This window comes from Lynx rufus, unplaced genomic scaffold, assembly GCF_022079265.1.
Source record: "Lynx rufus isolate CCGP_SWC_20201006 ecotype Redwood Valley unplaced genomic scaffold, mLynRuf1.p SCAF_5, whole genome shotgun sequence".
Classification (NCBI taxonomy): Eukaryota; Metazoa; Chordata; class Mammalia; order Carnivora; family Felidae; genus Lynx; species Lynx rufus.
This window is the reverse complement of record NW_025814867.1, coordinates 23,983,784-24,006,294: the sequence shown is the minus strand read 5'-3', so window position 1 is coordinate 24,006,294 and position 22,511 is coordinate 23,983,784. Positions and strand designations below refer to the sequence as shown.

At 38.2% G+C, this 22,511-nt stretch overlaps 1 pseudogene; it reads right to left on the bottom strand.

Moving 5' to 3' along the window:
- Positions 1-21,705: 21,705 nt before the first annotated feature.
- On the bottom strand, positions 21,706-22,232 carry LOC124526008 (U6 snRNA-associated Sm-like protein LSm3; annotated as a pseudogene).
- Between the last annotated feature and the right edge of the window lie 279 nt (positions 22,233-22,511).

Below are 22,511 nucleotides of genomic sequence, written 5' to 3'. Positions count from 1 at the left end.
ATACCTTAACCACTTTAGCCGTGAACCAGTCCTTACGGTCCCAAAGAGCTTCAGCTACAAATTGTGAAAGTATACACGATTACTTTGTGAGTTATTTGCCTATTTTTCTGAGCCCCAAGCCCCCTTATTTATAGGCTTCCCTGTGCTACTGGCACTGGGACTCCAAAATGACATCTTCAAGATGTATTCTACCGATAGGAAGCATTGATGGGAGTTTGGCAGCCAAGAGAAGGGGGGCAATGGGCCCTCTCCTGGTTTCCAACTCAGGTTTGCCTGCCCCCAGCAAGAGAGGACAGGTAGCTGTAAACTCTAGCTTCCTTTGGTACTTCCAAAGTCAGCCTTCAGCTGCCCCTCAGACGAATATGCAGCAGCTATGCTGTTGGAAGAGCAGCCTCACCACACTCCCTCTTCCCTACCCAATCAAGAGCCTGTCCTGGCACCTGCCGTACTGTCCCCAGAATCCCACTGCCATAATCTTCCAGCCCTGTCTCCTTGATCTTCTAGCACCCAACCCACATGGTTTCACCCCTGTCTCAAGGATTTGAACAAAAATCAACTCCATGAAGGTGTCCTTTCCTGTCCTATAACCCCACAGAACTTTTAGGTTCTAGTCACACCATCTCATGCTCTTTGTTTTCTTAGCCCTGATGGGGGTAGCTTTCCTGGTGTTTTCTATAGGTTATCTCAGCATCTCCCTTTCTTTTTTTTTTTTTTTTTTAACATTTATTTATTTTTTTTGAGACAGAGAGAGACAGAGCATGAACAGGGGAGGAGCAGAGAGAGAGGGAGATACAGAATCTGAAACAGGCTCCAGGCTCTGAGCTGTCAGCACAGAGCCCGACGCGGGGCTCGAACTCACAGACCGTGAGATCATGACCTGAGCCGAAGTCGGACGCTCAACCGACTGAGCCACCCAGGCACCCCTCAGCATCTCCCTTTCAATGCCTATGTGTCAAATCTCTGTATCAAATACCTCTGTTTGAAATATCCAGCATGGTTTTTGCTTTCATGCCTGGCCTTTGGCTGATGTACACTACTCATAGTTAGAATGATTTCATGTTCTAATCCAGTGTTTAAATTTTCATTTTCTTTTTAATTTAATTGTTATCTTTATCAAAGAACATAGTTCAAGATGCCAAATAGTACAACAGGCGCCTGTCTAGTGGCATGTTGCATAATGTTTAACAGCCACCTCTCTGGAGGAAAAAAAGGCCTTCGCTTATAATACATTCTGATTTCCACGTTGTAAATATGCCATCCGTGCCCAGTTTCAAATGGCCAATGTGACACAACTGAACACAGAGTTGGGAAGAGAGGTGTACCATCAGCTTTTGTGAGTTAGCACGAACCAGCTCCAGAACATCACTGACCCTTCTGCATTTTTCCTCACCTTCAAAACAACCACTTTCAGCTCATGCGTCCAGCATGTTTGGTTTTGACCTCCATCTAAAGATAACCACTTCATGGGGCACCTGCATGGCTCAGTGGGTTAAGTGTCCGACTTCAGCTCAGGTCATGATCTCATGGTCCGTGAGTTCAAGCCCTGCGTCGGGCTCTGTGCTGACAGCTCAGAGCCTGGAGCCTGCTTCGAATTCTGTGTCTCCCTCTCTCTCTGACCCTCCCCTGTTCATGCTCTGTCTCTCTGTCTCAAAAATAAATAAACATTAAAAAAATAAAAAAAAATAAAGATAACTGCCTCTTTTTCTCAATGCAGGCACAGAAAATAATTGGCATTTACTGACCACACTCTTTGCCCATTCTTCTCTTAACTTCTTCTCTTTCATGTCTCAGTTACAATGGCATTTCCTGAGAGAGGCCTTTCCTGACCAGCCCCAATTTAAATTTGGTCCCATCTGCTGGTCATCCTCACATCACTTTATTCTTTAGCTTCATGGCACACATCCCCATCTGTAATTATATTTAGGCTCACTTATTTTTTTAATTTAAATTCCAGTTAGTTAGTATATACAGTGTAAAATTCGTTTTAGGAATAGAATTCAGTGATTCATCACTTAAATACAACACCCAGTGCTCATCACAACAAGTGTCCTCTTTAATACCCATCACCCATTTAGCCCATCCCCCGGCCACCTCCCCTCCAGTAACCCTCAGTTTGCTCTCTATAGTTAAGAGTCTCTTACGGTTTGCTTCCTATCTTTTTCCTCATAGGTTCATCTGTTTCATTTCTTATAGGCTCACTTATTTATTGTCTGTCTCTTCTGCTAGTTTGCAAACTCCATAAGGCCGAGATTTCATATATTTTGCTCCTCACTATATTCTTTTATTTTTTATTTTTTGTTGTTTTAATGCACATCCAAGTTAGTTACCATATAGTGCAACAATGATTTCAGGAGTAGATTCCTCAATGCCCCTTAACCATTTAGCCTATCCCCCCCTTCCCACAATCCCTCTAGTAACCCTGTGTTTGTTCTCCATATGTAAAAGTCTCTTATGTTTTTCCCCTCCCTGTTTTTATATTATTTTTGCTTCCCTTTCCTTGTGTTCATCTGTTCTGTGTCTTAAAGTCCTCGTATAAGTGAAGTCATATGATATTTGTCTTTCTCTGACTGACTGATTTTGCTTAGCATAATACCCTCTAGTTCCATCCACATAGTTGCAAATGGCAAGGTTTCATTCTTTTTGGTTGCCAAGTAATACTCCATTGTATATATATACCACATCTTTATCCATTCATCCATTGATGGACATTTGGGTTCTTTCCATACTTTGGCTATTGTTGGTAGTGCTGCTATAAACATGGGGGTGCATGTGTCCCTTCAAAACAGCATACCTGTATCCCTTGGATAAATGCCTAGTAGTGCAATTGCTAGGTCGTAGGGGACTTCTATTTTTAGTTTTTTGAGGAAACTCCGTACTGATTTCCAGAGTGGCTGCACCAGCTTGCATTCCCACCAACAATGCAAAAGAGATCCTCTTTCTCTGCATCCTTGCCAACATCTGTTGCTGCCTGAATTGCTAATGTTAGCCATTCTGACAGGTGTGAGGTGGTATCTCATATGGTTTTGATTTGTATTTCCCTGATGATGAGTGATGTTGAGCATTTTTTCATGTGTCGGTTGGCAATCTGGATGTCTTCTTTGGAGAAGTGTCTATTCATGTCTTTTGCCCATTTCTTCACTGGATTATTTGGTTTTTGGGTGTTGAGTTTGATAAGTTCTTTATAGATTTTGGATACTAACCCTTTATCTTGATATGTCATTTGCAAATATCTTCTCTCATTCTGTCAGTTGCCTTTTAGTTTTGCTGATTGTTTCCTTCGCTGTGCAGAAGCTTTTTGTTTTGATGAGGTACCAGTAGTTCATTTTTGCTTTTGTTTCCCTTACCTCTGGAGACATGTTGAGTAAGAAGCTGCTGTGGCCAAGATCAAAGAGGTTTTTGCCTGCTTTCTCCTCGAGGATTTTGATGGCTTCCTGTCTTACATTGAGGTCTTTCATCCATTTTGAGTTTAGTTTTGTGTATGGTGTAACAAAGTGGTCCAGGTTCATTCTTCTGCATGTCACTATCCAGTTTTCCTAGCACCACTTGCTGAAGAGACTGTCTTTATTCCATTGGATATTCTTTCCTGCTTTGCCGAAGATTAGTTGGTCATACGTTTGTGGGTCCATTTCTGGGTTTTCTATTCTGTTCCACTGATCTGAGTGTCGGTTTTTGTGCCAGTACCATACCGTCTTGATGATTACAGCTTTGTAATGCAGCTTGAAGTCCGGGATTGTGATGCCTCCTGCTTTGGTTTTGTCAGGATTGCTTTGGCTATTCAGTTCTTTCTGGTTCCATACAAGTTGTAGGATTGTTTGTTCTAGCTCTGTGAAGAATGCTGGTATTATTTTGATGGGTATTGCATTGAATATGTAGATTGCTTTGGGTAGTATTGACATTTTAACAATATTTGTTCTTCCTATCCAGGAGCATGGAATATTCTTTTATTTTTTTTGTGTCTTCTTCAATTTCTTTCACAAGCTTTCTATAGTTTTCAGTGTATAGATTTTTCACTTCTTTGGTTAGATTTATTCCTAGGTATTTTATGGTTTTTGGTGCAATTGTAAATGGGATTGATTCCTTGATTTCTCTTTCTGTTGCATCATTGTTGGTGTATAGGAATGCAACCGATCTCTGATTTTATATCCTGCCACTTTGCTGAATTCATGGATTAGTTCTAGCAGTTTTTTGGTGGAATCTTTTGGGTTTTCCATATAGAGTATCATGTCATCTGCCAAGAGTGAAAGTTTGACCTTCTCATGGCCAATTTGGATGCCTTTTATTTCTTTGTGTTGCCTGATTACTGAGGCTAAGACTTCCAATACAATATTGAATAACAGTGGTGATAGTGGACGTCCCAGTCTTGTTCCTGACCTTAGGGAGAAAGCTCTCAGTTTTTCCTCATTGAGGATGATATTAGTGTTGGGTCATTCATATATGGCTTTTATGATCTCAAGTTATGCTCCTTCTATCCCTACTTTCTTGAGGGTTTTTATGAAGAAAGAATGCTGTATTTTGTCAAATGCTTTCTCTGCATCTATTGAGAGAGAGGATCATGTTCCTGTCCTTTCTTGTATTGATGTAATGAATCACATTGATTGTTTTGTGGATATTGAATCAGCCCTGCATCCCAGGTATAAATCCCACTTGGTCGTGGTGAATAAAGTTTTAATTTAGTTTTTAATTGTTGGATCTGGTTGGCTAATATCTTGTTGAGGATTTTTGCATCCATGTTCATCAGGGAAATTGGTCTATAGTTCTCCTTTTTAGTGGGGCCTTGTCTGGTTTTGGAACCAAGGTAATGCTGGCTTCATAGAAAGGGTTTGCAAGTGTTCCTTCCATTTCTGTTTTTTTGGAACAGCTTCAAGAGAATAGGTGTTAACTCTTCCTTAAATGTTGGGTAGAATTCCCCTAGAAAGCCATCTGGCTCTGGACTCTTATTTTTTGGGATATTTTTGGTTATTAATTCAATTTCTTTACTGGTTATGGGTCTGTTCAAATTTTCTATTTCTTCCTGTTTCAGTTTTGGTAGTGTATATATTTCTAGGAATTTGTCCATTTTTTCCAGATTGTCCATTTTATTGGCGTATAATTGCTCATAATATTCTCTTATTATTGTTTTTATTTCTGCTGTGTTGGTTGTGATCTCTCATCTTTCATTCTTGATTTTATTTATTTGGGTCCTTTCCTTTTTCTTTTTGATCAAACTAGCTAGGGGTTTATCAATTTTGTTAATTCTTTCAAAGAACCAGCTTCTGGTTTCATTGATCTGTTCTATTTTTTGTTGTTGTTGTTGTTGTTGTTGTTGTTGTTGTTGTTGTTATTTTTGGTCTCAATAGCACTGATTTCTCCTCTAATCTTTATTATTTCTGGTCTTCTGCTGGTTTGGGGTTTTATTTGCTGTTCTTTTTCCAGCTCTTAAAGGTATAAGGTTAGGTTGGGTATCTGAGAACTTTCTTCCTTCTTTAGGAAGGCCTGGATTGCTATATACTTTCCTCTTATGACCACCTTTGCTGCGTCCCAGAGGTTTTGGGTTGTGGTGTTACCATTTTCATTGGTTTCCATGTACTTTTTAATTTCCTCTTTAACTTCTTGGTTAGCCCATTCATTCTTTAGTAGGATATTCTTTAGTCTCCAAATATTTGTTACCATTCCAAATTTTTTCTTGTGATTTATTTCGAGTTTCATAGCATTGTGGTCTGAAAATATACATGGCATGATCTCGATCTTTTTGTACTTGTTGAGGTCTGATTTGTGTCTCAGTATGTGATCTATTCTGGAGAACATTCCATGTGCACTGGAGAAGAATGTGTATTCAGCTGCTTTAGGATGAAATGTTCTGAATATATCTGTTAAGTCCATCTGGTCCAGTGTGTCATTCAAAGCCATTGTTTCCTTGTTGAATTTCTGATTATAAGATCTGTCCATTGTTGTAAGTGGGGTGTTAAAATCCCCTACTATTATGGTACTATTATTAATGAGTTTCTCTATGTTTGTGATTAATTGATCTATATACTTGCATGGCTCCACATGTGGACCATAAATGTTTATGATTGTTAGGTCTTCTTGGTGAATAGACCCCTTAATTATGATATAATGCCCTTCTTCATCTCTTGTTACAGACTTTATTTTAAAGTCTAGATTGTCTGATATAAGTATAGCTACTCCAGCTTTCTTTTGTCGACAATTAGCATGATAGATGGTTCTCCATCGCCTTACTTTCAGTCTGAAAGTGTCTTCAGGTCTAAAGTGGGTTTCTTGTAAACAGCATATAGATAGATCTTGTTTTCTTATCCATTCTGTTACCCTATGTCTTTTAGTTGGAGCATTTAGTCCATTGACATTTCAAGTGAGTACTGAAAGATATGAATTTATTGCCATTATGTTGCTTGTAGAGTTGGAGTTTCTGGTGTTCTCTGGTCCTTTCTAGTCTTTGTTGCATTTGGTCTTTATTTATTATTTCGTATTTTCTTCCTTCAGAGAGTCCCCCTTAAAATTTCTTGCAGGACTGGTTTAGTGGTCACAAAATCCTTTCATTTTTGTTTGTCTGGGAAACTTTTAATCTCTCTTTATGTTTTGAATGACATCCTTGATGGATAAAGAATTCTTGGCTGCATATCTCCAGCTGAAATTCCTGCTGATTCAGCACACTGAATATATCCTGCCACTCCTTTCTGGCCTGCTAAGTTTCTGTGGATAGGTCTGCTGCAAGCCTGATCTGTCTTCCCTTGTAGGCTAAGGAGTTTTTTCCCTTGCTGCTTTCATGATTCTCTCCTTGCCTGAGTATTTTGTGAATTTGACTATGTTATTCCTTGTTGATGGTCAGTTTTTGTTGAATCTAATGGGAGTGTGCTGGGCTTCCTGGGTTTTGATGTCTGTGTCTTTCCCCAGGTTAGGAAAGTTTTCTGCTATGATTTGCTCACATAAACCTTCTACCCCTTTTTCTTTCTCTTCATCTTCTGGGACCCCTATGTGTCTGATGTTCCTTTTTAATGAGTCACTTATTTCTCTAATTCTTAAATTATGCTTTTTTGCCTTAGTCTCTCTCTCTCTCTTTTTTTTTTTTCCTGCTTCATTATTCTCCATAAGTTTGTCCTCTATATCACTGATTTTCTGCTCTGCCTCATCCATCCTTGCTGCCAGGGCATCCATTCGAGATTGCAGCTCAGTTATAGCATTTTTTATTTTATCCTGATTAGCATTTACTTCTTTTATCTCCTTAGATAGGGATTCTAATGTATTTTCGACTCCAGCTAGTATTCTTATTATTGTGATTCTAAATTCTGGTTCAGACATCTTACTTGTATCTGTGTTGGTTAAGTCCCTGACTGTCGTTTCACCCTGATCTTTCTTTTGGGGTGAATTCCTTCTTTTCGTCATTTTGAAGGGAGAAAGGGAATTAATGAGGTGAAAATTTTTAATTAAAAAACAATTAAAATAAAAAAATTAAAATTAAAAAATTAAAAACAACAAACACACACACAAAAATCAAATAAGTGATGCTAGATCCTTAGTGTGTTTTGGTCTGGGTGTTGAAAGGAGCTTGATAGATTAGAGAAAAAAGGGGAAAGAAAGAAAACAAAAGGAAATCATTTGAAAATTTGAAAAAATGAATACACTGAAATAGAATAAAATGAAATGATGGAAGTAAAATAGAATTTGAAAAAATTTACACAAAAGTAAAAAATATAGTAGAAAAAAATTAAAGAAAAATATTTTTAATAAAAATTGAAAATAAAAATAATTTTTTCTTTCTGTATTCAAGAAAACGAAAACAAATGAAAAAGAAAAAAAAACGAAAATTGAACAGATGGACCAGCGAGCAGATTGAAATATGATTGAAATTACTTAGTTTTCCCCTCGAAGTCAAAATATGAAGTGCTTTATAGTCACTAAACCAAGCAGGCGGAGAAATCTGTGTTCCTGAATGAGGTTAGCCCAGTTGGGCGGGGCGTAGTGTAACAGCTACATTCTCCACTAGATGGCGCTGCTTAGCTTACTGAAGTGGATTGTTGTGGCGCTGGTAGGTGTGTATGCGCATGCGCGGGAACGGTGAAAATGGCGTCCCGCTCTCTAGTGTTGGAACTCTGTTCTCCCTGATCAGCAATTGTGCACCGTCCCGGGCTTCCATCCACTCCCCGCTTTTACACTGTCCATGACCAAGCCCCAGGCAGCACCTTCTTCCTGAGTTTTATCTCAGATGCGGCTGTTTTTCCCAACCCCTCGCTTCTGACGGACTGTGGCTTTGATCCGTTCTGCCCCTCTGTGGGAGGGTCTCACTGAGCAATGGCCGGGTGATGGCCGCACCCAGGAAATTTCCCGAGACTGTGCTGCTGGCGATGCCCAGAGACTGTAGCTGAGCGCCAGCCTGCCCCAGAAAAAGTTCACGGGATCATGCAGCAGCAGCGTTTCAGGGATTATGGAAAATCACAACACATATCTGCCACCAGGCTTCACCCTTAACAACCGTGTTCCAGCATCAGCAAATGTGGTTGTTCTCCCGGGTCCACTGAGGCCTTTGCATATGGGGCAGCCAAACAGCCTCCCAGATGTCCTCCCAGCATGGGACCTGCCTCTCCCGTGTGGCCCGAAGACCCCCGGACCTCACTCTGTTCCTGGGGATTCGCCCTTCCCACCAGAGCACCGCCAGGTATGGAGCTGCGCCGTTTCAGACTCTGCGCTCCTGCTGTTTATAGAGTCTTAATGGGATTTAAACCCTCTCCTTTCTCCTTTCTCCCTTTTTAGTTCAGTCCCTGTGGCTGTTACCACTTTTCCCTTTTCCACTTTCTCTCCAGCTGCTTTTGGGAGGAGTGCTCTTCCTATATTCTTCCCCCACCCCCACCCGTCTCCATCCTCTCTCCCCAAGCAAAAACAGCTCCCTGCCCTCCGGGGCTTCTCTCTCCCCGCCCCGTTCACTTCTCTGGCGGCGCCAAGTACCTGCTGAGTTCTCTGGTTCAAGTTGTGCAGATTGTTGTGTTAATCCTCCAGTCAGTTTTCTAGGTGTGCAGGATGGTTTAGCGTTGGTCTGGCTGTATTTCATGGACGCGAGACACCAAAAATACTTCCATGCTGTTCCGCCATCTTGGCTCCTCCTCTCCTCACTGTATTCTTGCATAGTACTTAGAAAGCTCTTTGCATAATACTTAGCATATTATAGGTGCTGAATAAATATTTGTAGAATGAATAAAGGAATGAAAAGATAATAAAAAAATGAATACCTAATACGTACCAGGTATTCTCCAGCATTATTTCAGACATGTTATTTCATTTATTTCATTTTTTTACTTTTTTTCTTCTTAGAGAGTGCAAGCAGGGGAGAGAGGAAGAGGTAGAGAGAGAAAGAGAGAGAATCTCAGTCAGGCTCCATGCTCAGCGTGGAGCCTGACATGGGGCTCTATTACACAACCCTGGGATCATGACTGAACTGAAACCCAACTGAGCCACTCAGGTGTCCCTATTTCATTTATTTTAACAACACTCCTACCAAGTATCAATCATTGTCTCCATTACACAAATAAGGAAGTTATCTCCAAGAGGTTAAGTAACAGGGTTCAAAGTATTTTTAGTAGTGTTGGAACTTAACGTAAAAATTAGATCTTTTGGTTCAAAGCCCTGTGTTCTTGTGCTCCATTATTGCTGAGTTAATATTCAGTTTTATTACTGTGCTTCAGCCTTAAATTGTACCCTATTCCAATTTCTCATATATTTTTATTGTCAGACCTTCTTGACCTGACCCCCAAAAATCAAATCTGACCCTTAATTATGTCTTTGGCCTAGTACTCAACCACTTCTTGTTCTTGGTTCCTCCTGGTAATTTACAGTACACACCCATCGTTAAGTGGCTGTGATTCCAATCCTCTTCTACAAGAGTGACATGGGATAAAGTAAGAGGGGTTGGCTTTTGGTGGGCCAAGCTAAGGAATTTGAACTTCATCCCCTCAGCAGCATTAGCTATTTTAGCAAGTGAAGTAAGGGATGCCATAGTGGAGGTTTTTTAGGAGAATGAAGATGGTGGCAGAACATAGGGTAGGTTGGAGTAGAGAAACGCAGAAATATTGTCTCAGAGTATCTTGCTTGAATCTGTGTTTGAGATGCTGAAGACCTGGGCTAGGATGGTGGCAGCAGAGACAGAGGCAAAGGGATGAAAATAAGGGACCTAAAAAGAACAATCAACAGAGTTCTGTGACAAAGTAGCATGTTTTGTGCAAGGAGTATAGGTCCAGGGTGCTGTAACTGGATTTGACTCCCTGCTTAGCCACTGGCTACTCATGTGCCTTAGCTTCTTCATCTGGAATGTAGGAGGCAGGCCTAGATTATCTAGGTCTTTTCCAATTTGAACACTTTGTGATTAAATTAATTAATAAAAATTAATGCAAAGATTTAGGAACTAAAGGACAGTGACTCCCACTTACAGAAATGAAGAAGGTGGATATATACCTAGCTGCATTCATGTGTACCTGTGTGCGTGTATGTGCGTCTATGTGCGTGTATGTGCGTCTGTGTGTGCGTGCGTGCAAGAGAGTGAGGAGAAGGAAGAACAGGAGATAACCAACATAAATCAGGACTTTTTCACATGGTGGTAGATAATCATTATGAAAATATATCAGCATGTTTATCAGCTTGTTCTGCATTCATCCTTAATCTTAGGGTATCCTCCTGTACTGCAAAGGCTGGCAATCTGAAAACTACAACTTGGATTCTAACTGCAAATTGTACTCTATCAATTAGATGCACATGTCCTAGCTTTGGAAGGCAGAAATGAGGTGAAGGCCATTTTCTTCTCTTGAATAGCAAAGTAATGGAGACATGTATCTAAAGGGAGTTGAGGTGTCCAGATTTAATATTTCCCTCACCACTTGCTCACTTAACTCCCCACAATGTGGTTTAAGCATAGCATTCTGAATAGTCCAACTCTTTCAGATGATTTTGCAAGCGTCTTGCTACCCATGTTAAATCTCTCTCTCTCTCTCTCTCTCTTTAAATATCTAGAAAGATTTGTTTTTCCTGTAGAAAACTCTGGCTAACACAGAGATCAGATACAACAAAAGGTCTGTTTGGTCCATTGATTTCAAAGTGATCCTTTTTGCTTCTAATAGCCTACAATTTTCTTTATATTAAGAGAACAATAGAATCTCCGTGTACGAAAAGTCATTGGAGTCTTCTAACAAACATATGTTCCTGTCCATAAAGAAGAGAAATGAATCTACTCCATTTTAGGATGGTTGTGTGGTCAAAGGCCGGATCATGCCTGGCTTTTCCCAGGGATGTGGGTTAACTGCAGAGAGATCAGGAGACAACAGGTATGCAAAATTATAAGTTCTTCAGGGCACCCCTTAGTTCCTTTGTCATTGCTCCTGGCTGAGATGAATATTAGAACCCATCCAAAAGGACAAGATACTCAGAGGAAAAGTGATTACCTTTGTAGATGAGAAATCTTCAAAAATCAATGGTATTGTCATTATGAGTGTGTCTTACAGGTGCGTACATTTAAATGAATTGTTCACATTAGTTTTCAAAGTGTGGTCCCTACACAAGCAGCTTTAGCATCATCCAGAAATTTTTAGAAATACAGATTCTTGGGTCCTACCCCACACATACTGTGATCAGAAACTCTGGGGTTGGTGCCCAGTAGTCTGTATTTTTAAATCCTCCAGGAGATTCTGATGCCTCCTGGAGTTTGAGAATTACCGGTCATCAGTATATACTCACAAAGTCCTTCACGGTCAGTGATGACTGAGTTTTTCCTATGAGTGTGATCTGTCAGTGGGGCATGGATAGGACCTACAAATGCATGACTGACTGCCGTGGATAAGCAAGCTGTTTGTGGGTGCCAGTTTAAGCTCAGGAATTAAATAACTTACCCAAGAGTAATATTATTGCAATAGTAGTTCACTAAGAAGAATTTTAGTTTTTTCTTTGGGAAATACGTTCAAAATATTTATTAAGATGAGAATAATATATCTCCATATGGGAAAATTTTGGTGCTTTTTTAACAAGCATATAATCCTATGAAAATTGTATATGAATAATATTGTTCAATTAATGAGTCAGTTTGAAAACAATTTCAGAGGCTTGTTCTGTGACTTTATTTTTATGATCATAAAATACTGAGACTCAAGTGTATGTCCATGTGATATCTCTCAGAAACAGAACCATAATATATTATTTATGTTTTTTATTTCATTTATTTTAATTAATTAAAAATAATTAAAATAATCTCTGCTGCACCCAATGTGGGTCTCAAACTCATGACTCTGAGATACAGAGTCAATGCTCTATCAACTGAGCCAGCCAGGTGCCCCTATGTCTTTTAGATGAAAGAAAATTCTAAATAATTTAAGTAGTAAATAATTTTCAGTGGTAAGTAATGAGATGCTGCCTGCATCCATAATACTTTAATATATTGTTATTATTTTGCCTAATACATGTACAAAAGCAATTTAATATCAGGAAAATATAGTTATGGAGACAGATGCTATCCTGGATCACCTTATCCTTTAAATAAAGAATGCAGGTTAATGCTGATTAATTGTAAGAAATGTTTTCAAAGTGTAGAAGTAGGCATACCAGGCTGAAGTAGGCTGAAGTAGGCTGAATATTGTAAATGGATTCTTGAGACTAGATCCTTTAAAGCCTTCAAAAAAGCACATAGCCATTTTAATATTACCAGATGCTGATTCAATGTATTTCACCATCATCAGAACCGAGAATGAGCTATTTGGGGCGCAACTAATAATACTCAGACCTTGCTCATACTGCTTCATGAGAGTCTACCTTTTATGAGGCGAGTCCTATCTCTATGAATAATTTGTTCCATAACCCAACACATTCTGTTGGTTAAAATTTGGGTATTATTGCATAATCTTGTTGAGAAAAATAGAGTAACATCTTGAACAGCCAAGTAGCTCTTTTTATTCATTTTCAATAATAATGTAAAAATGGGACCACAAATTGATTTATGCATGTGACACTATTTGAAATAAAAATGAAGAAATTGTCTCTTTTACAGGGTTCAATTCTTCAAGGAATTGTAGCAACATTCTTCTTTCTGTGTGTTCAGCTAATGTTTTGTTGAGTTTTAACCATTTCTTTGCTTTTATAAAGTTTCTAATGGGATTTTCCTGCTTAAAAAAAGGTTTATGTTAATGTAACCTATATTTTACCCTGAAGGAATATATGAAGGACAAGGAAAATCAACACATTAAATTGAATAAATGGAATTGTGTTAATGATTAGAACGGATGTAGCTGAATTTTACCCCAAAGTGCCTATTTTAATCATTCCTATCTTTTTGAGAGTGAATTGTTTAGTTACAGTTTCCCATCTCTCTTGAATCCTTAATCTCTATCTGGCTCCTTTACTTCTGCCAGAAACAGGATCACTTATGCTCTTTTCTAAATTAGAAACCCTCCCTTCACTCTGCACTCCCCTCAAGCTATTTTCCTATTGTTCTCCTCCACTTTACCACCAAATCATGAGCCTTCAAGGGGCCCTACCACAATTCTTTCGCCACCTGCTCACTTAACTGTCCACAATGTGGCTTTAAGCACAGCATTCTGAATAATCTCTACATCTTATGGGAAGGAAAGGAAAAGAAAGAAAATGTTATTAGAAATGAAGACACAGATGGGGCACCTGGGTGGTTCAGTTGATTGAGCCTCCAGCTCTTGGTTTTGGCTCAGGTCATGATCTCATAGTTCTTGTGTTAAGCCCCACATTGAGCTCTGTGCTGAGAGTGCAGGGCCTGCTTGGGATTCTCTCTCTCACTCTCTCTCTCTCTGCACCTCCCAGGCTCCTATGCTCGCTTGCTCTCTCTCTCCCTCTCTTTCAAAATAATAAATAAAAACTGTAAAAAAAGAAAAAAGAAGACACAGAAAGCTTCAACCATTTTGAACCATTTTGATAATGTTCTATTTATTTAAATATTTTTTATAAATGAAATATTTTGTAATATTTCTTAAAGTAGCTTCAACTATTGCTATTGTACTAAATTGCCATCAGTGACCCTCTAGATACCAAGACCAATGACCTCCCTCCTTCAACTCTACAGGATTTGATGCTACCGATCAAACTTTCTTTGTTTAAAAATTGTTTTCTGACTATAACATGTTACTTATCATAAAAATACAGACAATACAGTGAAATACTTAAACTTATTTAAGTATTTAAATTAAATTCTTAAGGAAGAAACTTAAATCCCTCTTATACCCATTATCCAGAAATAACCACCATGAACATTTTTTTTTTACTGCAAGTGTTGTTTGTGTGTCTGCAAATTTTACTTAGTAAAATTTCTATTTATTTATTTATATATTCATTTAAAAATGTGTATTTATTTATTTTTGAGAGAGAGAGCAGAGGAGGGGCAGAGAGACAGGGAGAATCCCAAGCAGATTCCACACTGTCAGTGCAGAGCTCTATCAGGGGCTTGAACCACGAGCCGTGAGATCATGACCTGAGCCAAAATCAAGAGTGGGACATTTAACCGACTGAGCCACCCATGTGCTCTGTAAAATTTCTATTTTATACTATGATTTTCCTCGTAATATTAAATTAAAGGCATTTCCCCAAGTCATCTCACTATTCTTCAAAAACATGATTTTAAACAATGGCTTAATATCCTGTCATGAAAATACACAATTATTTATTTAACTAACCCCATTCATTAGAACAATCAGTTCTTTGATCCTCCCGGACAATATTCACTGAATATTTGCCTTGTTCCAGGCAGTGTTCAAAGTGTTTTGTGTTTCTTATCTCCTTTTGTCTCCACAACAGCCTTCATTTGACCAGAGGAGAGATCAGAGAATAAAGGAAGGGGTAGTTTCTCTGTGTTAATGCTGTTGAGGTCTCTTGCCCTATTCTTTCTTTCCTTATGTCCTACACTTCCTTGACCTCAACGACTCCCTCTCTGCAGACTATTTCCAAATCTAAACTTGTGTTCCCAACTTCTCTTCGGAACTTCATGGTCTCACACTTAATAGCTTCCTGATCTTCTACCCCAGTATGTCCACAAAACACCTGAAACTTGAGATGGCTTGAACTATCCTTTTCCCCTACACACCTGCTCTTCTTTCTTTCCACCCACAGCTCAGTTAGTGGCCATACAACCCTGGCATCATCTTTCCTTTCGTCTTATCAGTTGCCAACGCCTGCCCCACCTTCTCTATATTTTCTAAAACTACAATTTCCCCTTTTCCTCAATGACTTCTCAAATGACTTACTTATTACCTGTCATCTGGACAATTTTAATAGACTTCTGAGGAATTGTCCTGAATTCCATCCCTTCTAGTGTCAATTCATTCTACCTGCCATTGTCTTATTAATCCGACTGCATTTTGTTTCTACACTTGCACTGGTGCTTCATTCATTAGATTTCATTCTAAATCCCTGAGAGTGATATTTAAGAAGTGGTATCTTCTAGCAAAACCCCACCATTCTAGCAAAAATGATGTCCACACACTCTTGTGCTGTCGCCTTTTTTCTTCTATGTGAAGTGTTTGTTTATCCATCCTTTCTCTCCCCCACCCTCCCACTTTATTTGTGCTAAGGATGCCCATCTGTCAACATCCATGTTAATGTCACTCTCCATGAACTCTGCCTTACCCTCCCATCTGGGACAAATGTCTTTCAAAATTGAGACTCAATAATTCTTTACTTTGTCCTCTCTTTGAACCACATCACTAAAACTGTAGAACTGTAATGTGAGACGCTCGTGTGTCCCCTACCACAATATGGACGCCTTGGGGGGCACAAATGTGTGTCATACATCTTTTTGGTCTCTCCAGCACCTAGCACAGTGCCTGGAAAATAAAGAGTGCTCAGTAAATGGTTGTCAAGCATGGCAATGAACAATTCTGCTGACCAGTATAACATATCCAGATCATCAACTCCAGTTCCTTTCTTTACTTTATCTCTATAACTTTGGTCTGCTTTCACTTTCAGCTCCACTTTCACACCTCACATATTACTTGCACCAGCCCGTCTCCAGAAGCCCCACTTAGGATATTCTTCCTTCCTTTAGTAACAAATCACAAACTGTTGACATTTACTTGCCCATACATTTCCTCTTTCAGGAATTCAGTTCTCCAGCACTATTCAGAGGGGTATATTATGTAAATGTGGATATTTTTGGTTACAAGTGACAGAAACCCAACTCAAACTAGCTTGAGCCCAAAGTGGGCCTTTATTTGAATGATGTTGCAATAGCAAAACCAGGGGAAGAGTTTCAAAAACCTGCTTGGTACTGGGAATCTCAGAGTTTGAAACTGGGGATGCCTTGGGGCACCTGGGTGGTTCAGTTGGTTGAGCATCCGACTTTGGCTCAGGTCATGATCTCACAGTTTGCGAGTGAGGCCCGCTTTGGGCTCACTGCTGTCAGTGCAGAGCCTGCTTGGGATCCTCTGTCCCCTTCTCTCTCTGCCCCTCCTGTGCTCACGTGCTCTCTCTCAAAAATAAGTAAAACATTAAAAAAACAAGGAAAAAAAACTGGGGACTCCCTTGCCATAAAGACATTCTTTTCCTCTTGTTCTTTCTCTTGCTTCTAATTCGTTAATCCCAGTTTGGTTTGGCTTAGCTTTATTCTCCCCAAATGGAGGTGAGTGCAGACATTAGAGGCTAAGATTAGAGATAAGAAGAAACAGAAAGAAAACCCAGGACAGTGGTAAATCCAGATCACCAATCTATAAGGTCAGTATCTATATTTTTGCCCAGCTATGGTAACCAACTTAGCCTGCTCATTTGCTTAAGCCAACTAAGTTAGTCTTTGTCATTTATAATTAAGAGAGTCCTGACTAACATAAGCAAATGTTTTTTTCACAGGACTGGCTAATTATTTAGGAGCAATTCAGTAAAACACAGTGACTTAAAAGTGGGATTGAGTCCTCCACGATGAAATGTGTTTACAGAAACATAGACACATGGGTCCTATTCTAGACCTCCCCCAAATTTGGATGATTCCATATGCACACTTTTAAGGTAGACACACTCTTTCATCTTTAAAAAAAACTTCTTATTAAGAAGATTTCAAATTTCAACCCCATTTCCACTCTCTTAATCTACCACGCTTCCCACGTTCTCAGATTTATATACTCATAATATGCCTTACAGATATTCCTTATCTCTTTCCTCATTATCACTCCTTGTTTTGTATAAATTGCTGTTATGTTGAGCTTTCTTTCTCCCTTTTATTAAGGCAGTTATCCATTTTCCAGTTTTATCTGAATTATCATAGGAAAATTTATTTTCCCATAAAAATAATTGGCTTTCTTAACTACAGTTTTATTCAGTAGTGCCTAAATTTATAGTAGTTCTCCATAAGGTTTTTACTATGGGGAATTTAACTTCTTTTTATTTAAAATCTTTTTGGAGCAGTCCAATTTTCTTTACCTTTGGCATTTTAAAATTCATAGTAAATGACCAGTAATCCATCTGTTGCTAGATGCTTTGGAAGCCTCCCATTAGCTGTGATGTGATGCAATGCTATGCTAAATTAAAATTTATATATTCTTTGATTTTCTTTTTAATGGCTATTAGAAAACTTTTATCTTTGAGTAATGGATTATTGAATATCCAACATGACATCTTTTTTATTTTTCTCTGTTCATATTATCTGTATTAATCCACTTCTACATGATCAGATGAAAGGAAATTCTGCATCTGAATTTCTAATGGGCTTTGAAATACATTGTTTTTTTGCATGCTCAAATACATATTCAGCATAAAGAAAGACCTATGATTCAAAAAAAAATGTTACCTGTATTCCCATGTTTCAAAATTTTACTGGAATCTATTGGCAATGTCTAAGTAATCTGTGTTATGATGACCTGGTTGACAATATAGAGATAGTCAGAATTTATGTTTTTTTTTTCTTTAAAACACCAATTCTGAATAATGGCAAATTAAATTGATTTTCTTACTCAAAATCCACATTACCTTCCATGTTTATTTTCTTTTTAAAAACTAATTTCAACTATAATAAACCCACATATAATAGGATCGTCTTAAAGAGAAAATTAAATCAGAAGGTAAAAGGAAATCTGTCCTTCTAGAATCAGAGCATGTATATTCCATAATACATTTCCTTCTAGATCAGTGGTCTGTGAAGCCTTGTTCCCATATTCAGGGTGGTCTCCTGAGTGTCCTATGAACTAATGCCATGTGGTGGTAATATTTATACTTTGACAACATCTGTATTTGGTGTCTGGCATAAATTAGTAATGCATTTCTTGCTCTCATCAAAAGTAACTTCACATTTCTTATTAATCTCAGTGACATTTATCTGACAGTGGAAACTGGGAGAAGTTACTAAGTAAAATAGTTGGTTTCATGGATTTTTAAAAAATATTTTTATTGTGCTAAAATACACACGACATAATGCCATTTTAACCATTTTTACATTAATTAGGTGGCATGAATTACATTCACTCTGTTGTACCACCATTACCACTGTCTGTTCCCCAAATTATTTCATCACCCCAAATAGAAATTCTGTACCCACTAAGGAATAACCTCACAGTGCCTCCTCTCTTCAGCCCCTGGTAACCTCTCATCGACTTTCTGTCTCTATGAACTTGCCTATTTTGAATATTTTGTGTAAGTGGAATCTTACAATATTTTCCTTTTCGTGTCTGGATTATTTTCCTGAGCTTAGTGTTTCTTCCCTACTTCCTTCGCATAATTTTTCTTTGTTTTTTCTCCCTTAGCATAATGTTTTCAAGTTTCATTCATGTTGTAGCATGTAACAGAATTTCATTCATTCTTATGACTGAATAATATTCCATTGTATGGATACTGCATTTTGCTTATCCATTAATCTGTCAGTGGACACTTGGATTGTTTCTACCTTTTGGCTATTGAGAATAGTGCTGCAGGGGCGCCTGGGTGGCGCAGTCGGTTAAGCGTCCGACTTCAGCCAGGTCACGATCTCGCGGTCCGGGAGTTCGAGCCCCGCGTCAGGCTCTGGGCTGATGGCTCAGAGCCTGGAGTCTGTTTCCGATTCTGTGTCTCCCTCTCTCTCTGCCCCTGCCCCGTTCATGCTCTGTCTCTCTCTGTCCCAAAAATAAGTAAACGTTGAAAAAAAAAATAGTGCTGCAGTGAACATTGGCATACAAGTATCTTCTTGAATCCCTGTTTTCAGTTGTTTTGGGGCATATACTTAGGAATGAAGTTGTTAGTTCATGTGGTAATTCTATGTGTAGCGTTTTGAGGAACCATTGAACTGTTTTCCAAAGTGACTGTATCGTTTTACATTCCCACCAGCAATTTACAAGGGCCTGATTTTTCTACATCCTTGCCAACACTTATTTTCTGTTGTTTGTTTGTTCTTTTATTCATTAATTTATTTATAGCCATCCTATTAAGTTTGAAGTGGTATCTCATTGTGGTCTTGATTTACATTTCCCTAATGACTAATGATGATGGACATTTTTTAATGTGCTTGTTGGCCATTTGTATATTGTCTTTGGAGAAATGTTCATTCAAGTCCTTTGCCCATTTTTAAATTGGTTTGTCTTTTTGTTGTTGAGCTGTAGGAGTTCTGTACATATTCTGGATATTAAAACTCTACCCAATATGCTATTTCCAAATATTTTCTCTCATCCTATAGTTTGTCTTTTCATTTTCTTGATGGTGTCCTTTGATGCACAAAAGTTTTTAATTTTAATGAAGTCCTGTTTATCTCTTTTTTGTTATTGTTGCTGCCTGTGCTTTTAGTGTCATATACAAGAAACCACCCCCAAATCTAAACATGAAGATATGACCCTATGTCTTCTTCTAAACATTTTGTACTTTTGGCTCTTAGATTTAGGCCTTTGAACCATTTTGAATTAACTTTTGTGTATGGTATAAGGACTTTGTGGATTTTTTTTTAACTAATAAAGAGTAGATTTTAAAATGTTTTTGGTAAAGAGAACCCTTGTACACTGCTGGTGGGAATGTAAATTGGTACAGCCCTTAGAGAAAATAGTATTGTGGTTCCTGAAAAAATTAAAAATAGAACAACCACATGATCCAGCAATCCCTCTTCTGGCTATTTATCTAAAGGAAATGAAGTCAGGATTTCAAAGAGGTATCTGCACTCCCATATCCATCGCAACATTATTAACAGTATCCAAGACATAGAAACAATGTAAGTGTCCATTGATGGATAAATGGATGAAGAAACACACATACACATACACGCACACACACCCTGGCATATTATTCAGCCACAAAAGAGAAGGAAATATTGCCTTTTGCAAATACATGGATGGACCTTGGGGTCATTATGCTAAGTGAAATAAGACAAATACTACATGTGGAATCTAAAAAAGCTGAATTCATAGAAAGAGAGCAGAATGGTGGTCGCCAGGGGTTGGGGGGTGGAGGGAAAGAGGAGATAATGGTCACAGGGTACAAAGTTCCAATTAGAAGGTAAATAAGTTCTGGAGATCTAATGTACCAGCATGATGACTGTAGTTAACAATGAATAGTTACAGTTAACTGTATTGTATACTTAAAAGTTGTTAAGAGTAAATCTTAAATGTTCTCATGACACAAACAACAAATGATAACTATGTGAGGTGATGAGGTGTTAACTAACTTTATTGTGGTAATTATTTCATAATACATCTGAACCTAGAACAACACAGGAGTTGGGGCACTGACCTCCTCTGAAGTTGAAAATCTGTGTATAACTTTTGATTCCCCCAAAACTACCATACTAATAACCTCCCACCGACCAGAAGCCTTACCAATAACATAAGCAGTTGATTAACACATAGTTTATATGTTATATACTGAATTCCTATGATAAAGTAAGCTAGAGAAAAGAAAATGTTATTAAGAAAATCATAAGGAAGAGAAATAAATTTACCAGTACTGTACCATACAATAAAAAAATCCACATATAAAGGTACTCACATAGTTCAAACATGTTCAAATGTGTGTTGTTCAATGGTCAAATGTATATACATGTATCAAATCTTTACATGTACGTTAAACTCGTATAATGTTATATACCACTTATATTTCAATAAAGCTGGAAAAAATGTTTTTGAGAATCATTACTATAACAGATAAATATCCCCAAAGTATATAACTTAAAAATATATATCAAATTGATTTATGGATTCCATCTACAAAACACAACTTTTTTTTTCCATTAAAAAAAATCCAAAAAGGAAATGTAGAATTTAATTTAAAGAAAAAAAAAATCAGGGGCACCTGGGTTGCTCAGGTGCTCAACCAGATGTTGGTTAAGCATCTGACTTTGACTCAGGTCATGATCTCATGGTTTATGAGTTTGAGCCCCATGTCAGGCTCTCTGCTGTCAGCACAGAGCCCGCTTTGGATCCTCTGTCTCCCTGTCTCTCTGCCTCTCTCTTGTCTCAAAAATAAATAAACATTAAAAAAAAAGAAAGAAAACACATTCATTAAAAAAATAATCAGAAATTGTCCAAGAAAACAACAAAGCAAATCAATTCCTGACAAGAGTTTTGCATCTTAATGATCACATTTATTAAAAGAGTTCAAAATAAATAAATAAAAATGGTCTTTAGCTTAAGAATTTTTGAGCTATCTGAAAATCAACTCATTACAGGGGTGGAAAAATCCTTGGTCATTTCTTAATAACAAAATTTACGCAAGTTTCTCTTTTGAATATCTTCTGCATTTAAAGAGGCAAGCATACAAAGTCTCCTACATTCCATAGATAATAAATTCTTTGTTTCACCCAACTCTTAGTGGAGGGGCTACAACCAGTACAACGCCATCTCCCTGGAAAAAGAGCATCAGTATATTCTGTTTTATTGATTCATATACCTCTTTATATGTTTCCTCATAAATTTCTATAGTAGTCACAGTTTCTTCCACATGTCAGTATATTTAAATGCTGATCGTAAGTATGTAATCTGCCTCGGAGCTCTCTGTTTTTTCTTTAAAAAATTTTTTTTAAAATGTTTATTTAGTTTTAAGAGACAGAGAGTGCGAGCAGGGAAGGGACAAGAGGGAGACACAGAGTCCAAAGCAGGCTCCAGGCTCTGAGCTGTCAGCAGAAAGCCTGGCAAGGGGCTCAAACTCACTAACTGTGAGATAATGACCCGAGCCAAAGTCAGATGCTTAACCGACTGAGCCACCCAGGCGCCCCTGTTGTTTCTCATTTTCACATAAATTCGCTCATCCAGACTGAGCCTGATGAGATCCAGGGGCTCTTCTACAGTGCTGCTGGTTTGTTGCTGGTCCATGTTGTCCGCCATGTTTCCCAAAACACAACTTTTAAAATGGGTTCTTGAATATATATTATATTCACTGACTATCTTCAAAGGCAAATAAGAAAACTCTCCAAACTATTTCTTTAGCAGCTATCATCAGGAGATACTTTTAAGCAAAAACCACTCACCTTATGTAATAGTCATATATTGCATGAACTATAACCAGTGTGAATCTTTAAAGTGAGAATTTCAGCTTATGAATGAAGAATTTAAATATAAGCTATTATTTAGGATGATAAGTGCAAAGGAAAAGGACTGGTCTTA